General features: G+C 47.1%; 2 long non-coding RNA genes across 2 annotated transcripts; one reads left to right on the top strand and one right to left on the bottom strand.

The window, feature by feature from the left end:
* Positions 1 to 2,140: 2,140 nt before the first annotated feature.
* Positions 2,141 to 5,469, bottom strand: LOC122461490. The gene is made up of 3 exons (XR_006283422.1): positions 5,091 to 5,469; positions 4,227 to 4,371; positions 2,141 to 2,896 (listed from the first exon to the last, which is right to left on the bottom strand). It is a non-coding gene; the product is annotated as an uncharacterized LOC122461490 (long non-coding RNA).
* A 4,250-nt stretch (positions 5,470 to 9,719) lies between these two features.
* Positions 9,720 to 15,727, top strand: LOC122461498. The gene is made up of 4 exons (XR_006283430.1): positions 9,720 to 9,839; positions 13,628 to 13,770; positions 14,848 to 14,890; positions 15,626 to 15,727. It is a non-coding gene; the product is annotated as an uncharacterized LOC122461498 (long non-coding RNA).
* Positions 15,728 to 15,976: the final 249 nt, after the last annotated feature.

The following is a 15,976-nucleotide window of genomic DNA, read 5'->3' on the forward strand; positions in this document are numbered from 1 at the left end:
GGTTCCTGCTTCCCAGGAAGTTCAATTTCCCAAAGCATTTGACTTCAGATCCCCTCTTATTCTAGAGTTTTTAGACTCTGTAAGCGAATCTCATTTCTTCCCTGGCCTTTAGGGGTCCTTTGGTTTACCTATAGCTTCTAAACCCATGTCACTAAGGCTTAGCTCCTAAGATTAAAGAGAAGGAAACTCCCCTACCCTTGCTGGAAAAAGGGTTTTTAATCAGGACGCTCGTTGAAGTACACTTGATGAGAATCATTCCAGCTGGAAAAAAATATTACCTTGGTTGTATGTAATAAATGAATCTGCACGTATATAATACACGAGGCTGCCCTTAGGATACCTTCTGACATGTGCATGGAGGAGATCCACCCCAAACACCATAACCTCAGCAACGGGCGCTTTACTCCTGTGGGAAGATAAACCAGTGCTCCTCTGTGCCTGGGCTCTCCCGAATTAAGGACTGGCAGACGATGCTCCGGGTAGAGTCACTCCGCTGCTCTGCATTGGTGGAGAACCCGGGAGCAGAGGGCATGAAAGGACCGAGCCCATCCTGCCGGAAGCGGGCAGGCACAGTATAATTGTACAGTGCTGAGCCGTAACGTGTAATCGCCTAATAATGTTTGTGCCACCTTGACATTCTTATCGAAAGCATCAAACTGATATTTTCCCCCTTGGCTTTCACCGCAGGGACCTTTATAAACCCCCTTCATCAGTGGGATGAAATTAAGCCTGCATTGATGGTAGTCCCTTGAAACTCGATATTTAAAGGCAATAAATCTGAATTAGCAGATTATAATTGACGTAGTGAGGTCCCACTAAGTTGGCTAGGCAGCATTTTGCATTTGCTCCTCACAGGGAATAACCACATGTTTGGGTCCTGAAAATAACTTAACCTGAAGGTGCAAGCAATTATGGAGCTGATCCTAGCACGCCAGGACCTCCCCTCCTTCCTTCCTTCCTTCTCTCTTCCACCCACCCTTACCCTGCTGTGTGACATTAGACTTTATAATCTGTTTTAAATGATTCGATACAAAACAAGCCTCTGTTCTGAGGAGCTCGAAAAAGACACGTAATCGAGGGAAATTATGTGTCGAGTAGAAGGTCTGAAGGAATTTTGTTTCAACTCGGGTCCCTTTCTGTATCTGAGGTGCTTGGAGTAAGCTGTGTTTACTTGTCTGGTGTCCTTTCTTCGCTCTGTGAAGGGATGGTCCCTTATGTTCTTGTTGCATCTCACTGGGAACTGGAGGTTAGCTTGATCTAAAACAACTATATAGGGTTTTTTGAGAGAGGAAAAATATTAGAAATTGGAGCCAACACAATCAGTACATACGGTGCTCTCAGATAGAAAGAGGTGTTTTTTTCCCCCAAACGTACAAAAGTAATTAGCAATGTATTTCCAGAGCAAAATAGATTTCCCTGTATGTCCCTTTATTCTCCAGGTTTTTTTAAAAAAAGATATCGGCAGTCGTGAATGTCAATAGCACTTAATGTTAGAAACACCCCAGTCATTCAAGTCTCTTGACTTCCTCTACAGATGTCCCAACGATTGCCTTTTCTTATCAGCTGTTCCACTCAAGCCCCCTTCTTCTTTTTGTCTCTTTGAATTAATGCACTAATGTCACCTTTTGGCATCTATTGGAATGGCTTTGAATTGACAAGATTAAAAAGTGCCAGGCTTTGGGAAATGTCTCCGCTCCATCTCATTTTGGTTCGGGAATGCGGCCCCGAGAGCTTAAAATGTAATATTTTAATTCCGTTACAGCAGGAGAAAGTCTTATTGAGAGAGACAGGTTCCAGAGCGCTCTCTGTCCCATGCTCCGGGTCAGGTTGTTCCGAGCACAGGAAAACATTTTGTGCTATCTCAAAAGACGCGCTCTCCATGCAGTATCGTATATAAGGTGGGGCTGCGAAACAGAAACTTCTTTGTCTAGAACACGTTATTTGGGACAGAAAAACACGGTTACGTTGGGTTGCTTTAAAAAATTTTGAATGCATTTTATTTATTCGGAGTTGGTTTAAATTCTACGTGTGTGTGTGTGTGTGTGTGTGTAATATATAAAGACTAAAGAGAAGGACCATGTTCAACTCAGTCCATCGAGTTTGTTTGCTGCTTTTTTGCCGCAGAGCGCGTGGGGACCTTTTTCGCACCCCTGAGCACCCTAATGGTACCCATTTAGGCTGTAGGGTCGCCCGGCCAGGATTGCCCATGTAGGAGGAATTCTAAGGGTGACACTCAACCTGTGTCTGGTTGAATTGTTAATCTTGTTGGAAGAGTGGTTCTGAGCTTTGTCAATAATTTTCTGCTCTCTGACATACGTCTTCCCATAGCAGAAACTCGTCTGCAAGCACTGCCCATAACCCAAGTGTTACGACAATCCATGATCAGACGCATTGGGAAATAATGCCTTCGCTAAAACAGACACGTTGCAACGGACGTTTTAGCAAGCATTGGGGCGGGGAGGGGGTGCATTTTCTGTCCCCGAAAAGCGTAAAAAGGAAAAAACAAACAAAAAAACCAGCCCGGTAACTCATGCAAATGGTTATCAGGTAATATACAGCGGTTATAGTGATAATAGCCATGATCCTTCAAAAGAGTTGAACTTTTCGGCTGAGCTGAATATTGTAATGCTCTGGCGAGAGAGGTGTTTCTGAGGGGGGGGGGGAAGGCAAGCAATGCTGTAATTTGGAGAGGGCGGAGATGGGGGTGCGTCTGGGACTCCTCCCTTGGTTCATCCCATTCAGTGCTGTGTGTCACTCCCCAGCTTTATCTCAGCGGAGCCGCTTTCTCTTCACCTGCATCGCTCTGAGTTTCCTAGTGAACACTCGCAACAGTCAAAAACTTCCCGAGGTGTAGATTGCAGAGAGTTTCCGACTGTACCTTGTTACTGTTTCCTACCTACAGGAAAATAAGCAGTTTCCCCAAACATTAGAGAAATACCAATCCCGTGACAGTGCCTCAAGTTCTCTATTCTATCGATCGTAACAGTACAGTGTATCTAGAGGAGATACCTAGCCAACTCCGGGCCGGATACAATTCATAAAAGGAACTCTTAGGCTGACTGTCAATAGAAATTGTTGATTAACATTGTCTGGGAAAGAGAGAAACCCCGACCCTGGACAAACCACTGCGGCGGGCGACAATCCTTCATTGGCCGGGTGATGGGCTGGAGAACCTAATGCATCGTTTTCATTGTTAACTCCTGTGATTCTCTGGAAAATCAGACTAGTTCAGAAGCGGGGGAACGCCTCTGAGAGGAGCGGGTATTACCTCCCTTGAATGTGCGAGCAGGGAGAGATTTAGTCGGTTTCTTATACCGCTGAGCATTCAGAAATAATGCCAGGAAGTGTGTGGGTGGAAGTGCTAATCAATTGCATATAGGAGAAACTTCGTAAATATTCTGCCATTAAAATACAGCATGGAGAAAATGCTGAGCACGAAGATTTTTACCAGAGGCATAATTTTAAAGAGCTGGTACTAGCGTACAGAACAGCTCACCAGGTTTCTCAAAACGTGACAACTTTTACTACCCGGTGCAAAGTAATTATAGCCAGAGTAGATGTTGCTGTTTAAAATTTTATACAGTGAAACTTTTACACGTGAAAAAATGGTGCTCTTGGAGACTACCCTGACATTACAATCCACTTGTGAACAGCTGGCATTAAAAATGGGTTAAAATAGCGCGGTGGCATGCATCAAAAGAAAGACCCCGAGGAGATGGACGGTAATGAACAGACATGACTCAGGAGGTTGCTAATGTACAGAAAGGAAAGGCACTCCAGGCTAGAAAGAAGAATTGATGCTGTTTTAGACTCTAATGTACCTGGTGTGGTCTTTGTGATATTTGAGGTTGCCCTGCATAGTCTGTCTTCTGGGAGAGTATTTAAAAATGAATGTGAGCTTCTGTTTGTTCTGTTGCTAATTAAACCTTTGTTTAAAATCATGCATTTTAACTCTAGAGGGGCTCTATCTAATTCTAAATCACAGAGTCTCACAACAGACCGGGAGGGAGTGAAGTATTAGAAGACTAGACAGAATAATTATTCACTTGCTGGAATTTCATAGGGGTTTTAAATGAGTAGGGATAACGTGGACTGCATCATGAATAATGGATGCACCTAATTTAAGAGCAGAAGTATTTCTGATGTATTTCTCTCGAGTCTTGTTGAAAGGAAATTATTTGTGTGCAAGGTCAAGTATATTTCTATCCTTTCCAGCGGAAAGTCACCTTTTATAACGGCCGGGAGAGTGACTTAGATAATGACAAGGGATTGACTGTAGCACCCCTACTTTTATATCACAGCATTCTCCCCTGTGCCATAGGCTTGCTCTGGAGCCTTTGGGTACACCCCTCTCTGCCTCAGTTTCCCCACCTGTGAAAGGGAGATGAAGTTAACAGTCTATACAAAGCATTGTGAAAGCACCAGAGCTTCGTAAGTGCTCAATGAGCGCTGTGCCATGCATACGGTGAGATTTCTTGGCGGTAACTTCTCCATCAAGTCTTAGCATTCCCAAAGTTACTGCAATAGTTGTGTTAATTGGCACCCTGAGTGTACTTGGCAAATCCTGGGCACGCTGGTGGGTGAGGGTGTGCGGTGATTTGAGGCGGAGGTCAGAGGGAGGCCTGCAAAACTTGTCCTTAACTCCACAATAAATACTAGCAAAGATCCCCAGCTCTCACAGCGCCCCTGAGCTTCCCCTCCCCATGTCGTGCTGCACATTAGCCCTTTAGAAAAGGTGTCTGCCCGGGGACGTTTATACCCCAAGCAATGTCCATTTCTACCTCTTCTAGGGGAGTTAATCTAGTGAAAAGCAAGAGCAGCTTCCACCTAGTGAATTGTCTTCCTGCTCCTCTGCAAGCAGACAGGGCTGAGGGCAGCGGCACCTGTTCACCAGGAAACCTCCCTCTCTCCCCGCCATGGTGCCAGGTGGCCTTTTCTATCAGGGAAAAAGGAGCTAGCACGGCCTTGTCCCAGGAACTCTCTCTTCTCTGGCTGGTGTGAGCTCCGCTCCGCCCGGCCCGGCCCGGCCCGGAGACAGGCAGGCAGAGGGGACGGGACTGTTGAATGATCGTGAGAGTCTCTCTTCTCACCTGGCAGGATCATGAGCTCTCCGCGCACAGTGATTTGCGAGGCCGGGCCCTAGGCCCTCCAGGTGGCCGCATTAACATTACCGGCCCCATTGTCAATGCGCTCAGCTGCTGTGGACATTCGTTTCCCCGGGCTGGCTGGTCAAATTGGATGTCAGCCGTCCGCCCTTTCATTGTCCACCATCTCTCCTTCTAGCGGAGATGGGGGCAGAGTCCTAAGGACCGGCTCCTCTGTTATCACAGGACCAAGCGGGTCCGATTCACAGGGCCACACGGTCACTCCCTCCTTCTGCAGCTGTCTGCCAGAGGTAGCCGAGAGCCGCCCTAGAGTAAGCTTCCCCGCCGGCCCCCCACCTGTCAGTAACTGGGAGTTTGTCATGCTACTAAGTTACCAGCAAACTTATTCTCCAGGCCTGAGCAATTAATTCACAGCAAACAATTGGTCTGGTGCAATTAGGTTCTCCGCTTGTAGAGTAGCAGTGGAGAGGCTGCTACTTTCTCCAGGTTATGGTCGAATGCGTTTTGGGGGAGGGATAGCTCAGTGTTTTGAGCATTGGCCTGCTAAACCCAGGGTTGTGAGTTCAATCCTTGAGGGGGCCATTCAGGGATCTGGGGCAAAAATTGGGGATCGGTGCTGCTTTGAGCGGGGGGTTGGACTAGATGACCTGCTGAGGTCCCTTCCAACCCTGATATTCTATGATTCTAACAAGTGGCTATTTTGTTCTGAATTCTGTATGTGTGGCTTATGTGTGACTAGTCAGGTACAGCGGGGTGGTGTGTCTGTCCTGGGATTAGATGAGGAAGCAAGCAGATCCACCGCCAGTACTGATAATGGGCTGCCTCCAGCCATTGCGCCAGTAGCTTGGATGGCTCCAGTATTCAGAGACGGTGGCGTGAACAGGGTGGGAATGAAGTAGTTTAAACATCCGAATGGACAGTTGAAGACGGAATTTCATATGGGTTTTAATGTCCTCCCATGCTGTGTTGTAGTGAAATTCATTTGGATCAGGTGCTAGAAAGAGAGTGAAATTTACAGGCCGAGTCGAAATATGATTGTAATGGAGGAGTATTCCTCCCCTTCCCCGACCTACTGGATATCAAAAACAGATAACAGCTACTGCTGGTGGTTTTTTTTTTTTTTTTTTAAATGCCCAGCTGCATACTCTTCACATGCAAGGACCCTTTTTTATTATTTCTTAGGCGTGTGCTCACATTTTGCTGTTTAATGGAAGAATAAAAGTTCACAACCCAGAAGCTGTAGTGGGGGATTATGTAATGACACTGTAATGCATTAGATTAAAAATAAGTGCATCACTTTTCAGAAGTTCCTTAAAACAAACGTGAAGAGAAGGTAAAACTGTCGAGGGGGCTGAAGGTACAGCGTATAATCAATACAGCCCGCCCCCCGCAACTCTCTAGGGGAACCCACACCCTCAAGGCTTCTGAAAGGTTCCCCTGAGGAATCGTATCTATCCCCTTAATTCCCTTCACCTCTGTTTATGTGATGAATAAACACTGCTCGCTCGCAGGAGACCGCTGCTGACAAATGGAAATATTTACTGGGGGAGGGGAACTGGAATTCTCGCTGCCGTCACCCCACGAGGTTTCCAAGCCCGCTAATCCCAGCCCAGGGCAGCCCTCGAGAACAGTGTCTGTACCTTTCCCCTCCTTCCGGGCATCTCAGGGCTGCGTTTGCGCCTGAGCCGGGGGCGAGAGGTCCTTGGTAACAAATACCCTAGAAAAAATGAAAGCTGGGGGCCGGTTTAAAACCCTCGTTTTCCCTGCTGGTTCTCCCCTGGCCCTGCTGGCAACGCTGTCCCTGAGATGTGGGTTTGCCTGGAGGATCGGGCCCCGACCTCTCCGGCGGTTGCTATCTAACAGAGAGGAATAATTCCCCATCCCGAGAAGCCCATGGGGCTGTGTGGGAGCAGCCCGAAGAGGCTGGCGCTCGCCCTACCTCCTCAGGAAGGGCAGGGGTAGGGACGATGTTTGTTTGAACAAACGGCGAGCAGTAAGCAAGTCTCCTTTTGCCTTTCGGCAGCATGAATCTCCCCCGGCGAGCCCAGGGCCCAGCGTGTCCCAGGGCAGAGGGCCATGATGCCATAAGTTACGTGGGACACATCGTGGAGCTGGAGGTCAGGGCAGGCGTGAGAGTTCCCGCTGCTCCATGGTGCTGCGGTCCCGGCGAAACCCCCGCGATCGCGTCCCAAGCGCTGTCAGCAGCCCGTAGTGTCCCCGGCGCGTCCCCTGCTCCGCACCGCTCGCCTGCATAAATTCCCCCCCCCGTGCATCCACTTCTGCACCGAGGGGGTGGAAGCGGCACCACCCGCGTGCCTGCGGATGGAGACCCTGTATCTGTTAACTCACACCCACAAACCTCCCTTGCCTGTCTCTAGTTCTAAACACTGGTCCCAAAAACATGAACTTCAGCTGTTCCAGCTGTCGTGATTCCAAGGACTTTCCAGCCCGGCTGCTCTCACTTAGCGGGACACGTTGCCTTGTTCCAAACCCCCTTTGTATTTCACGGGCAGACTTGAAACCTGTGCAGCGTCAGGGGCTCTGCACAATCGGGAGAAAGCCCTGACCCAGCCACAGCTCCTGAAGGTGGATTAATTACCAGTTAAACGTCAAGTCGGTTTCACAGGGCTTTACACTGTTTAGATCTATTTGAGAGTGACCCGTACAGCTGCAGAATGTTGTCAGTTTCCTTACGTATCCTGCCAATTTGATCGTCTCTGAGATCAACAGCGTTTACCATTAGCTTGTTATTGGTATGGGTGTGAGCCTTTTAACCAGAGGATGCAGACTAGAGCAGCTATATCAACCTAATCCAGAGAAATGATTTCCGTGAAACAGCCAGGAGAAGTAGATAGCCTCAGGGACGTAGAAAGAAAGGGAGACTGAGTCACAGAAAAGTTCTTTTTTTTTAAATAAAAGAAATAAAATGTAAACAATGGAGCTATCGGCGTAAAAACTGAGCTGGACAAGAAATCGACTATAATTGTACAAAAGTAGTAATATAAATAGACGGTTTTTTCTCTTGCTTTGCCGTTTGATTTTATTGTTGATTACATTTTTTGTATCTATTTTTTAAACAATTTTACAGCTCTGCAAAATAAAGTATGATTTCAGAATATGTTGTCCTAAATTCCCCTGTACAAAGGGTAGTGGTTATGTCGTCATGCTTTCACTTGGCTCATTGTTGCGAAAAAAAGTACGTTATAATGAGTACTGTCGTGAGATAAGCTGCTTTTTTTCGGAGTATGTGTGAAGTGGGGGGGGGGACCCAAACGTACAATTTCACTTCATGTGTTTGTGTTCATATTAAATACAATGGTTTTACTTGCGGTTATAATATCCTGCATAGGTGGGCTGTTTATCCCTAATGCTCAAATGTAGTATGCCAGGGAAACCCAGGATTGGTACAATTCATTTAATTGTACAATTCTTTACTTTTCAGGTAGCAGTTTTAGCATATTTCCACACATTTAATAACACAAAGGGACTGCAGTAGCAGCATACGAAAAATATTTATACTGTGTTTATTTAGATTTTATAGATTATTCTTTCTTTAAAGTGCACACTTTGAATGCATACGGCTGTTTCGCTATGATGACAATTTGACTAAATTATACACGAGCAAGAAAAGTAATTATAGAATAACGGGGCCTCTTATTTACAGCAGTTTATCGGAGGGGAAAAAAAAATCTTTGTTCTGATCCCCCTCTTCGCTCCTTAATCGCAATGCTCATGGTGACACACAGGAAAATGTTCACATGCCAAAATGAGTTTGGAAAAATCTCAGTAGCATTTCGGATATAAGGAAATGCATTTGTTGTCCTCTCTTTCTCCTTCCTCCTCTCCTCCGCCCCTTTCCTTTTGGCAGTGGGAACCTTTTTAATATACAGCCTACAGTTTATTGTTGCTGTTGTTACTTTGGTCACATGTGTTTCTGATATCTCCTCTGCCTTCAGCATACTTTGTTGTGTTAGAAAGATTTTACACTCATCTGGCTAAGGGAAAAAAAAATCTTGCCAACACTATATGATGCCCAGTTGAACGTTGGCTAACCACCTTCACTTTTTAAAGCCTCTTTCCCCACCCCTCATACCAGAATCTGTACAATAAAACTGTAATGAAATATGTTTATTCCCCCTGACAGACCTCAGCAGCGCATTTACACAAGTCGATAGCAATTACACTGAGTGCTTGTTGGAAGGAAACAATATTAAAATAATAAAGATGTCTAAAGAAAAATATTTGGAGACAGGCCTATTAAAGTGAAACTTAATAATCACTCAAATAAACAACAACCTTGGCTTTAAAAAATAAACCTGGTGGTGGGAATGGGCCGCAGGCGAGGACCACTTCACAGTGCTCTGCGAGTCAGAGGGGCCACATCCTGCCCTCAACGGGAACTTCTGCTTAAAAACCCGGGGCCCAGCCCGAGCCAAGCTGTTTTAAAAGCACGGCGAGAGGAGCGGATCTTGCGCAGCTGTGCTCGAGGGCAGGCGGAATCCCTCGCGGTGGCGGAGCGCTCGGCGTGTGGCCTGACAAAGACCCGCCGCTGGCCACGGCTCTTTCCAAGCAGGGGGCCCGGCAGTGGGTGATGCCGGGCGCCGAGCTCTGCCCCGGGGCGTGGCGCTGCTGGGCTCTCCAGGGAAGGTGCAACTCGAGAAAGCTCACCCGGGTTTCTAAAGCCCAGCGCGGCTCTGTAGCCTCCTTTCAGCGGGGCTCCGGCCGTGCACGCGTGTGAGCGAGGGGCGGAATCTAGTTGTTGGTGCTCCGGGGAGAGCGGGGCTGGGGGGTGACCGCTTCTCCCCACGGGTCAGGTGCGTGGGGCCGGCGGCTCAGGGGCTTAGCTCAGGTTTCACGTGTCTGCCCCTTCAGGCTTCGGCTCCAGCGTCTCCTCCACTGCCAATGGGGCCCTGAGCTCCACCTTCCTGCCGTCAGCCCAAGATAACAGTGTGGCCTGGGGGAGGGGGGGGGCAGGAACAAGCGCCCCCATTCTCCCAGGGCAGCCCGTGCGGTGCTCGGCGGGCCGGTGCGAGCTGGGGGGCGCGGCCTCCCTGCCCCCCGCCCGGAGGAAAGTGCCGGGGAGGGGGACAAAGAAAAGCCAGCGCGGACCCCGGCTGCCCGCGCAACGCGCGCCTCGCGGCCGGCGGCCGGCAGGGGCTTGCCCTGGTCACGGCGGCGTGGGCGCATTTCAGCCTTGGGTTTCCACAGGGCCGCTCGAAACTCGCCGGCCACGGCGGTCTCTCGTGGGGTGGGGAGAGGGATCCCCAGGCAACGTGTGTATCGGCCTGAAACGAGACCCCCACAGGCCCCTGGGAGTGCGATGACGATGCTATTGCTGAAATGCAAGCACGGGGCGGCCTGGCGGATCCTCATGTGTCTGGTTTCAATTATTCTGTCTTGCCTGAGCAATAGCGAAAATAACTGACGTGATGTAGCCATTCCGGCAATACCCCACGTCTGCCAGGGCTCAGATTGATACCTGTGCGCAGCATGGCCCACACTATGCCCTCTAGATTTGCTCACAGAAAGCTCCTACAGATTCCCCCCCCCCTATGATTTTCCCCGTGGCTTGGGATGAGCTGAGCCTTTTGTATGGACCCTAAAATGTCTAATCACGCCACCACATTGTCCCACAACTCCCAGCCCCTGGAGAGGCGAGCAATCCCCTAAGGAACTTGGCACACTGCTGGAGACTGAGTTCTCGCCTTCACATCGCAGAGATCTGCTGTACAGAAGTGGGTGGCTTGTGGCATGTAGGTATTACTCAGGGTACCTGTGACTCTGCAGGGTATGGAAATCTTGACTCTTTTCCATTCCCGCAACCCCATTTTCTCACCACAAAGCGAATCTCCATACGAATTTTTGGAGTTCTGCCCGGACAACCTTGGCATAAAACACAAATGCACAGGTTCCTTGGCAACTAAGGTAAGTGGTGGGCATGGTTATGGGGCCTGGGATCTGTTAGGATTTTAAGTGAACACTGCAAATTAGCAACTGAGCCAGGAGGATGCTCCATTTCTGAGGATGATACTGGCTTATTATCTGATCTCATCAACTGATGTCGCTATGTATCTGTTTCAGTTAAAATGCGTGTTTGTATAAAGAAGACACGATAAATGTGTATAAATGTAGGTATCCTATGTATAGGGGTGTTTGCTACTAGAGAAGGCCTTTAATGAAGAAATCTGGGGCTGTTATATTATGGCCATAGGGATAATTGCAGTGATAAATTCACACATATACATTTATGGCACCATTGTCTCTCATCATTACATAGCTTGGTGGAGAATGTGGGTAGGGACTGCCTATGATGCTGGCCAATATTATTTACTTGTACTCCCCGATCTGTCTGTCTGTATCCAGTTGTCTCTTGTCTGACACTTAGATTGTAAGCTTTTTGGGGGCAGGGACTGTCTTTTGTTCTATGTTGGACAGTGCCTAGCACAACGGGGTCCACGATTAGGAGTAAATAACAATACTGTTCACCGCCGGAGCACTCCATGGGAAAAATACTATCAGGCTGCATCATAGAGAAGAGAAGCACCTGCAGGGGAGAGGGGGAGGGGGCGTTAAAGAAAAGCCAGGAGAACACCGAGCTATCCCTAGACTTAATTAGCCATGTTCGTACTCCTTTGTCGGTGTCTCAGCGGGAGTCAGTGGTGCAAGCAGATTTGAACTCTTACTCGTACGGTACCACCCCTCGCCCCTCACTTCACGAAGAGTGTTCCCTGACTAGAGCCCTGGGCGGATGCGAATTTACACCCCGCGGATGCGCATATCCGCCGATAGAAATTGGCATCCACTGAACCGCAGGGCTCTCCGGGGAACTGCAGGCGCTAGAGCAGCGGAACGTGGGGCCGCGGCTCCCAGGAGCCCGCGCCCCGCAGCGGCAGCTCCTCCGGTGGGGCTGTACCGCCCTGTCGTCCGGCGGGGCTGTGCAGACGGGAGGCGCAGACAGGGCTGGGGGCGGTACAGAGGAGAGGCCGGTGCGGGGCGCTGGCTCCGGGGAGCAGTGGTCTCACCTTCTGCTCCTCTCGCCGCTGCGGTTCCCGGGAGAGCCCGGCGGTTCAGCCGGTACCGCCTGCTAACCGCGGGTGGCTGCATCCACCGGTATCAGTTTGTGCCTAGGCTTAGACTCTTGGGGGAAGGTCAAAACTACAGACAAGAAATCAAGTCACCATCAAATGCCGGCTTATCTCTCTGCATGAGCTGACTTGCAGAGTATCGCGGCCTTGTCTGTATCTTTCACAGGACTCTCTTTCATTTGCATTGTGCCTCTCAATGCCAAGCCAAATGCAGCCTGGGGCAGATACAGGGGTCCACCTGTTTTAATGAAACAATATTTCCCTCCCCCACACCTGAGCAAATATTTTTTCAGAGAACATCATATACGTTGTCTTGGGGATCAGATTCTGCTTGCCTTAATCAGGCAAGTGAGCCAACAGCCCCCGCTGGGCCTGCCTGTGTGAGAGGGGTCATTCTGGTCCCCATTTCCCGCAATCAATGGTCAGATATGTTTGCAGGAACATTATATACTGAACAAACTGACACCTCTGAGCTGTGATTGCGCTTGCCAGATATTTCAGACAATTTTTTCAAAAATATTAATGAGTTTGGGAGCTTCCATTTTTGGGAGCCCGTTTTTGAGAGACCTTAAACAAGTCTGGCCATGAGAAAGCGCTGAGAGAGCCCACCCTCTGCAAATCAGGCCCATACAACGGGCGTCAAATTGGGCATCTTAAAACTGAGGCACTCAAAATCACGAGTCACTCTTGAAAACCTTGGCTGTCATGTAGAGCTCTGAAAGACTTCCTCAGTTCCTCTGATTACTACTCTGCCTGCATAATTAAGATACAAACAGACATTTTCTTAGAATATATATTACTACTTAATACCAACTCTGCTCTGGAATCTTCTGACAGAATGTCAGATGTGAAGGGCTATTCTTCTGAGGCATGTTAAAGGGCAGATTAATTCCTTCTCTAGGAAGAAGTGGCCAGAGCCCTTTCCCAGCTAATTTCCTGCCCTACATGCTGCTGTAACTTCCATTAGCTGTTTATTAAAAGGACCCTACATCCATTAAACAGCAGAAGTTTTTAACTAGACTCCCTGACTAGGAATTATGTTGGTTATAAAGATTAATTAGATGGAATGTTGGGAAGGAAGGCCAGGAAAAAAGATCAGTCAGGTAGCCAAATTAATCTCAAGTGTTCCCATTGAATTACATCAGATATACAGTAGAAACTGAGAGTTAAAAACACCAGAGTTACTGACTGACCAGTCAACCACACACCTCATTTGGAACCAGAAGTATACAATCAGGCAGCAGCAGAGACAAAAAACCAAAAACTAAAAATACCAAACACCAAATACAGTCCAGTACTGTGTTAAACTGTAAACTACTAAAAATAAAGAAAGGGGAAAGCAGAATTTTTCTTCTGCATAGTAAAGTTTCAAAGCTGTATTAAGTCAATGTTCAGTTGTAAACTTTTGAAAGACCCACGGTAACGTTCTGTTCAAAGTTAGGAACATTTCAGAATGCTGAAAACCCTCCATCCCCGAGGTGTCCGTAACTCTGAGGTTCTACTGTGCACGTGGGTCAGAATTGCCAGGAGGAAAAGGCTCCATACTCTGATGCCTGTGGCTTACGACCATCAAAATCTGTGTAAGTATAAACAAGTAGGAAGATGTATTTAAAAGGTTTATGCCTCTGTGAGTATTATATGTAAAGATGCTGTATTACTTTAATACACAATACAATACCTTTAAAATGTGGGCAGACTGCAGGCAGGTGCCTCGTTCTGATTTTTGAGTGTGTTTATGATAGGAAAAAAAGGATCTGACTGTTCTCATTTTGATTTGACCTTGGCTCACACCCACGTAAATGAGGAAAATTGGGCCGGAGGGGTATGGTTCTATAGGAGGATGAAGCACCTAGACACTGTGTTTTTTCCCACTTCATGCACCTACTTACTTCATGCACTGTAGGCAGTGTTTGGAAAGGATTTCTAATATTCCCAGGATGGGGAAGGGATAAGGGGAAACCACCTGCAACTCCTGAGGGCAGCTCCCTTTGGCTGCCTGCTTATACCTAGCAGTTGTTGAACAAGTTAAGGTTTTTCTTTTTTTTCTTTTCTTTTTTACAGTGGCTTTAGGAATGCTATATATAAGAAGAGCACATTGATCAGGATTTAAAATACACTGAAAATGACTTCTAATTCTTGGAGAGACCATGGCTCTGTGCAAAAGCAATACATTGAAATACCTTAACCATCAATGTCCTATGTAGGGGCCCAGTCCTGCTCCCTTGACACCCAGCCCTCAAGTTTCAAAGTGCAATAAGGAATATTTAAAATACATTTGTTTAATAATGTGGAGAGAATGACTATTTTAAATCTATAATTCACACTGCATACACAGGGGCTGATTCTACAGAGACTTTTGCATGTGAGTAGCTTTACCTGTCTGAGTTGACTTCGGGAGAAGGACTCACCTAAGCAAAGTTACTTGCGCTTAAGTCTCTGCAGTCTTGGGTTGTTAGCATGATCTGATGCATTGTTTTCAGTAGAACTTCCACATGTGGTCATGCAATTCCTTGTTTTTACTACCTACACCTTGGCCAGGAAGTAGTTTGAAGCCATTCTCTTTGGGGTAGAATTTAAAAGCTGTGAGCCCTCATGAAATACATGACATTTTACCTGGACTTTTAAATGTAACTTTCTTTTTTGTTGCTTCAACTCAGCATTACAATGGGGGAGAATAGAGTAACACAGGAAACTGCTGGGGTAAGTGTTTGTTTTAACTTTTGTAAATAAACATTCTAAAAACTAGTCAGCTCCGGCTAGTACCTGAACAAAGCTTAAAGCAAGGCTGCACTGCTCTGCCTTGCTCTTCCTTTGTACCATCTGGGTGTAGATACCTGGGCTGGTGAAGAATTGTTTATATAGCTTACAGCGAGAGGAGAAGTAGTAGTAATGGGATGAGAAGAAACTTTGTCTGAATATAAGGAAAGGCCATCTGACAGTGAGCTCTGTCACACTCTGGAAGAGTCTCCTGAGGAAAGGGAGGAATGCTATCACTTGGGACACTTTAAGAGGGACTGGGCAAAGCACTAGTAAATGTACTCTGGGTAAAAGTCATGCTCTCATTTAGGGCCAAATCTAGCTTCCATTGAATACAGAAGAAAGATTCAGTGATTCCAAAGGATATTGGGTCAGGCACTTACACAGAATTAACTTCCATCTTCAGTTTTAAGACACAAATATCACTGTTATATTGGGAACCTGGGATTTTGATTAGACAAAATCATAGTGAGTGCAGAAATGGAAGGTACATTTATCCTTTCTTAGCTGCATTCCATCTGGTGTATTGGCGGCGTGGTGCTAGCATTTTTTCAAGACATTCAGATAGATGAATATGCACCAAGCTCTGGAATAGGAGTATATATGATAAGCTGTTTTGTCTCAATGTCAGTGTATTATGGCATGTGCAGGTCTTATTGCAGAGCTAAATCATTTCAGAGGCACGAGAAAGAGCAGAACATATGGAACCCATTCATTGATGAAAGCTATGAGAAGTACTATTCAGCTATGAAACCTATGACTAGATACTGCATTGAGGAGGAATGGATTCTGACCGGACAGCTATTATCCCTAAAGACCTAGAAGAGAGTTATTATCACTAAGAGATCATTCCCATAATGAATGAGTAACTAAGATAAGTTTTTGGAATGACGATTACTGGTACAAATGCATCAATTTGCTAACATGTGCAGTGGCCATCTAGCCACAACTATGCTAATGGAAGTGTCGGAGGCACAAGTTTGAGAACCATTCCTCCAGCAAGAGGGCAGCCCAGCTAGTCCATGGCAT

Source organism: Chelonia mydas, chromosome 8 (assembly GCF_015237465.2).
Source record: "Chelonia mydas isolate rCheMyd1 chromosome 8, rCheMyd1.pri.v2, whole genome shotgun sequence".
Classification (NCBI taxonomy): domain Eukaryota; kingdom Metazoa; phylum Chordata; order Testudines; family Cheloniidae; genus Chelonia; species Chelonia mydas.